Source organism: Garra rufa, chromosome 14 (genome assembly GCF_049309525.1).
Source record: "Garra rufa chromosome 14, GarRuf1.0, whole genome shotgun sequence".
Lineage (NCBI taxonomy): Eukaryota > Metazoa > Chordata > Actinopteri > Cypriniformes > Cyprinidae > Garra > Garra rufa.
Window position 1 is genome coordinate 25,863,475 of NC_133374.1, and position 5,863 is coordinate 25,869,337.

Here is a 5,863-nt window from a genome sequence, read left to right on the forward strand (position 1 = left end):
TTGTGATACAAACTCGCAATTCTGACTTTTTTGCTCAGAATTGTGATACAAACTCGCAATTCTGACTTTTTTTGGCTCAGAATTGCGTTATTCAGTCAGAATTGTGAAATATCTGTCTCTGTGAAAATATCAATCTCTTTTTTCCGCATCAGAATCAGACATTATAACTTGCAATTCTGAGTTTTTTCTCACAATTGCAAGTTTATATCATGCAGTTCTAAGAAAAAAAATCTGAATTGCGAGTTTGTATCACACAATTCTAAGTTTGTAACTCGCACCTGCGAGTTTATATCTTACAATTCTGAGAAAAAATGTGAGATGTAAACTCGCAGTTGCAAGACAAAAAGGTCGCAATTACCTTTTTTATTCTGCATTCAGTGGCGGAAATGGGTTTCCATAGACTTGACAGATTCATAGTCTGAAGCTAAAATACATGATTTCTGTGAAATCTGTCCAATTCCACTGCCCAAAATCTGAAGACTAGTGTTAATTTGTCAAGACTGCAAATTGGTGTTGAAATCTGAGCAAAAGACATGTAGCGTATTCCAGCCTTTACTGAAATATAGTGAGTCAGTCTGAGACAAAAGAACGGTTGGAGGAAGGAGGCTGTTGACAATATTTCCATTAGACCAAGAGTTTTCCAAAGCTGTTTCCTTTGCTTCGCATCCACCTCCTCCCGTTTACAAACTCCCTGCCCTTCTTCAGTTACTTTCTGGGAAAAAAAACTCTGGGAATACTCACCATGGACCAGATTTGGTAGTCATTAAGGTTTCTAAGCATACTTCTTATGCCGCTCATCTGATGTCTGGAGGAGTGTGGAGTCAGGAACCAGAATCAGAAGGAGAGGGGTGAGTCTGGGACGCTTGTTCTGGCAGCAACCCATTGTATCAGAACAGCTTTTAATAGCACAGCGAAAGGAGGTGTTGACGTCGTTCTCCTTCTGCCTTGAGGCTTCGAGACCCTGCGTGTGAGCCACTTTCTGCCACTTTCCAGCTGAGGTGAAATTCTTGGCTTTGAGCTGCTCACTTTTTTGGATGGAGATTAAAGAGATGATCTGAGGAGTTTTGCCAAGGCGCTGAGGGTCACATACTGGCGCTGAGGGCATTGCCAATGCCTGGTGCACCTGAGCGAAGCCTGACCTCATGTGAATCTCTTTCTCATCCATGATTTGGTGACATCAAGCTTTGGACCAAGCATTGGAGATTTGGAAGAACTGGTTATGGCTTTGGAGCTTCTGTTAAGAGGATATAAGCGTGTGTAACGACCCCATGAGGTACTGTTTTCATCGCTCGAGATCAAAACCAACATCTGTGCAAAGGTAAAGCAATTCTTTGAGTATGAAAATATAGAAGTGAGTCTTGAACTCTGACCCTACACCTCGACACATGTTAAACAGGGCTTTTTCTGCATGCGTTTTGGTCTGTGTGGGTGCTTGTGTCTATAAATTTGTAGTTTGGGTCCTGTGGTCTTCAGTGGAGGAGAGCCAGGCCCCTTCGCCACTCCTCTTCAGGGATTAAACACGGTGAAAAGAGCTCTTTGTGCCGGCCGCGCTGGAATGCCTGTTGAGCTCAGTGTCTTTAGGAAACAAACAGCCAAAGTCAACGGAACATTTGAGCAAGTGCCTGTTGGAATATTGTGTTCACTTGAGCCCCTGCCCTGTGCAGCCCCCTCACTGTGGAGCACCAGAGAAAGAGTGACTCACTCTCAATAGTAGCCTTCAAGCCAGGAAATTATTAGTCTGATGATGCGTTATTTGCAGATGAACGTCAGCGTGCTGACAAAAACACACATTTCAACCTATGGAAGCCTAAAATAATTATGCCATCACGTTTTAGAATTGCTGCGTTATATGTATATCTTAAAGGGATAGTTCACCCAAAAATAACAGTTCTGTCATTAGTTACTCACCCTCATGTCGTTCCAAACCTGTAAGACATTCGTTCATCTTTAGAACACAAATTAGATATTTTTGATGAAATCCGAGAGCCTTCTGACCCTTCATAGACATTCAAGGCCCAGAAAGGTAGTTGGAACATCATTAAAATAGACTCTTGTGAGCGCAAGAGAAGGAATTGTTTTCTTTGCGTACAAAAAAAATTCTTGTAGGTTCATAAAATTAAGGTTGAACCACTACTGTCACATGGACTATTTTAACGATGTTCTTACTACCTTTCTGGGCTTTGAACGTGTCAGTTGCTGTCTATGCAGGGTCAGAAAGCTCTCGGATTTTTCAAAAATATCTTAATTTGTCTGCTAAAGATGAACAAAGATCTTATGGGTTTGGAACCACATGAGGGTGAGTAATTAATGACAGAATTTTCATTTTTGGGTGAACTATCCTTTGACATTTTAGAGTGATGTAGAATTGATAGAGAAAAAGAGATTTTATTGTAATTTTGACTTTATATCTCACAATTGGGACTTGCAGTTACAAGTATTTCTCATCATTTTGACTTCATAACTGGAGCATTTTGTCTCATAACGTGACGTCACTTTAAATCTTGCAATTGAGACTTTATTTGTGACCCTGGACCACAAAAGTCATAAGGCTTCATTTTTTGAAATTGAGATTTATACATAATTTGAAAGCTGAATAAATAAGCTTTCCATTAATCGTAGAACAGGACAGTATTTGTAGAATATTTTAGAATCTGGAATCTGAGGGTGCAAAAAAATTAAATATTGAGAAAATCGCTTTTTAAAGTTGTTCTTATCAATGCATATTACTAATCAAAAATTAAGTTTTGATATATTTGTGGTAGGAAGTTTACCAAATATCTTCATGGAACATAATCTTTGCTTAATATCCTAATGATTTTTGGCATAAAAAAAATCGATAATTTTGACCAATACCTGTGTGACTCACAACTGGTTTTGTGGTCCAGAGTCACATTTTCTCATAATTTTGACTATTGTGGCTTTATATTATGTAAATGCAACTTTATTTTTTTAAGTATGACTACTTATTTTAAACATATAAATATCTCAGTTAGGCTATCTTTTTTTTATTTTCTTGCAGAAACTGTACTTTTTGTATGTAAAGTTATGAGCAGCCTTGAAATTGTCCAATCCACATAATTCTGTGGAATGAGTTTTAAAAATGTTCAAAAAAATAGGTTTGTTTGACTGGTGGACAACAGGGCAGACTCTTTGAAACAATCATTATTTTTACAATTCCATTTGATCTATGAACTTACAATCCTATTTATTAGTTTACTTTGAAGTTAAGACCTTTGAAATAGTTTGACACGTGGTCTCTGTCTCTGTAATGGAGAGTGATATGCCCTTCTCTGACTGTCTTGTCCCACAGGAAACTCTTTGTCCGCTAGGAAGTCTACATATAGACTCAACAATCAGCAGTGGACTCCTCTCCTACCATCCTGTTTGTTTGTCATGTTTCCTCTCTACTGTTTGGGCGACATCTAGTGTGATCTCTCCAGTGCCCACTTATTTTCTTGATAACTATGTTATCATAGATGTTGTTATGATTAGTGGTGCTACTATATTTTTAGATGGAGATACCTTTAAAAAGCCTTGTATTATGTCAGTATTTACTCTGCTGTGTTTTTGAACGTGGTCAGTGGTCAACCTGTTAACAACTAGCCAATGGCCATCTTAGACCTACTAGAAACCAGCCACCATGTTCCACAACAACAAGCTGATTTTTTCTCTAGTGTAGGCCTGTATAACCCCACCTCTTCTGGCTGGTTGTCAACAATACACTCTTTCTTGCTCTTGGATTCTTATCTCAGGGTTATATATTTCACTGACTTTGACATGAGCATGCACACAAGGGCCTTTGATGGTGTTCTGGTGACCTTTGCCCATGTGTCTTCACTGTGCAGGTGGTCTGCCGGTTATTAGCCTCTGGTATTCTCAACACATTGACTGATGAAGAGCCAGCATACCAGAGATTTTGCACTTAAAAGCAACCCACAGTGCTAAGTAAGTGCATTAGCAAGATTAGCTTCCATGCTAAAAACAAAGATCTGATTAGCAGTTTTTGAGTAAGGTCCATAGCCTGTAGACAGGGGAGATTTGATCTATAATTAGCAATGTTCATCAAGTTTGCTTTTTTATTCAGTTAACATGTTTATACCACTAGCTATTGTTACATCATTTTTGAATCTTAATTACACTGGGTGGGAGATTTTCTGCCCACTCAACGCTATTTTAAAGTCACGTTCGGCAGCCCAGTTCATTTGCACATTCCTCTGCTTCGCAACATTTTTGTGGCCAGGTCTAAAAATGGAAGAAGCTATTAAGTCAGCCACATCCATCACTGTGTTTGTCCATGGCTATAATCATATACTCACAGAAATGGCAGGATTTCTCATATGCCCCTCAATTTCCTGTCTAGATATGGGTCTGTATGCTGCAGCACATATGCGGCCCGCTGCACGAACTGATCTTCAACATGTGTGTTGTTTTCTTCAACAACGTCCTCTGAAGTTTAGGCATCTTTGGATATAAAAAAAACAGAGGCCTTAGGCATTATGTTCACTGATGTCGTAGAAACAAGTTCAGTGACAGCAAAGGTTTGATAAGGAGGCATTTGTTTATTGTTCCATGATGAAAGCAACAAAAGCTGCAAAGCTCAATTGATTATTTGATTTTTTTCCCCCAAATTTTTTCCACTTTTATATATGGGTTATTAAGGAAAATAAAAAGCTGGAAATATACAAATTTAACCTTCATATACAAAATATGAATACTTAAAGGCCCACTGAAATGCCTTGACTGAGCAGTGTTATTAGGTGTGTTGACGTAATTTCAGAGATGGTCTTGTTATTGGGAGATATGAAATGAGTGTCTGCATTACTTACCATTGGAGAAAGTGTAATGGTCAACTTGGATCCCTGTGCCTGGATAACCAATCACATAACATCCTTCACGTCATTAAATTTCAATCAGAGTTGTGCGGCACTCAGTCGTTGTTGATGTATACCATAGGAATGAATGAGAAATGCTGTAAGCTGAATACCACCTGTCGCTAAACGTCTGTGACTTCTCTTATACAACTTTTTTTTTGGTTTAAACTCTAAACAGTAGTTTTAGATTTAACTATTTTTAGTGTAAAACATGTTGAAGATTAGCCGATAGGCTGTCGAATCATTAAATGTTAAGCTGTTTCCTCACAAAAGCTGTTTATTTAGCATGGTGAAGCCTCTCCTCTATTGACATCCATTCTAACAAAATGGCCTCTGGTCTCCTTCGTTACCCGGATGCATGGCCATACTGGCGATACTCGGATGTAAGCAACAACAGCATGGATTGCATGATTAATGTACTACTGAATACGTTGTTCTGATATTTTATGTTGTCTAAAAACCACTGAGAAAAAAATGTGTGAAAGCTGCTAAATCATATGGAGAAAAACTTAGTAAGCAGGAAAGGCACAATATTTTAGCAAACTAAAGTTAATAGGTGGTAAAGATATGTACGAGCAAGATATTAGCCTAATATTTCACCCACCTGACTGGAAATGATAAGAACAAACACAAATGTTGTCAAAATTCTTGCCCTGGAAATCCTGGTTCAGTTTGGCCAACCACAAACGCCTTTTGTTCCTCATACAGTTTAATGCACTCTTCTCCTTGATCTGTTATAACTTTTGGTAGTCTATAGTACTTCAAATGTTTTTCCTGGTCCGACCGATTAGTACAGCCCAAAACATGACAATAATTGACCATTTTCAGCAGCGATAATCAGCTAAATATGCGAGTTTCGTTTAGTTCAGTAGCACTGTTTATGTTCAGTGCCGTCTATATGGCTAATTGATGACGAGTTGTTAGAAAAACACTCTATAGAAGTGACATTATTTACATTTTGAATGTTCGTATCTTCTAAATGTGAATTTTGC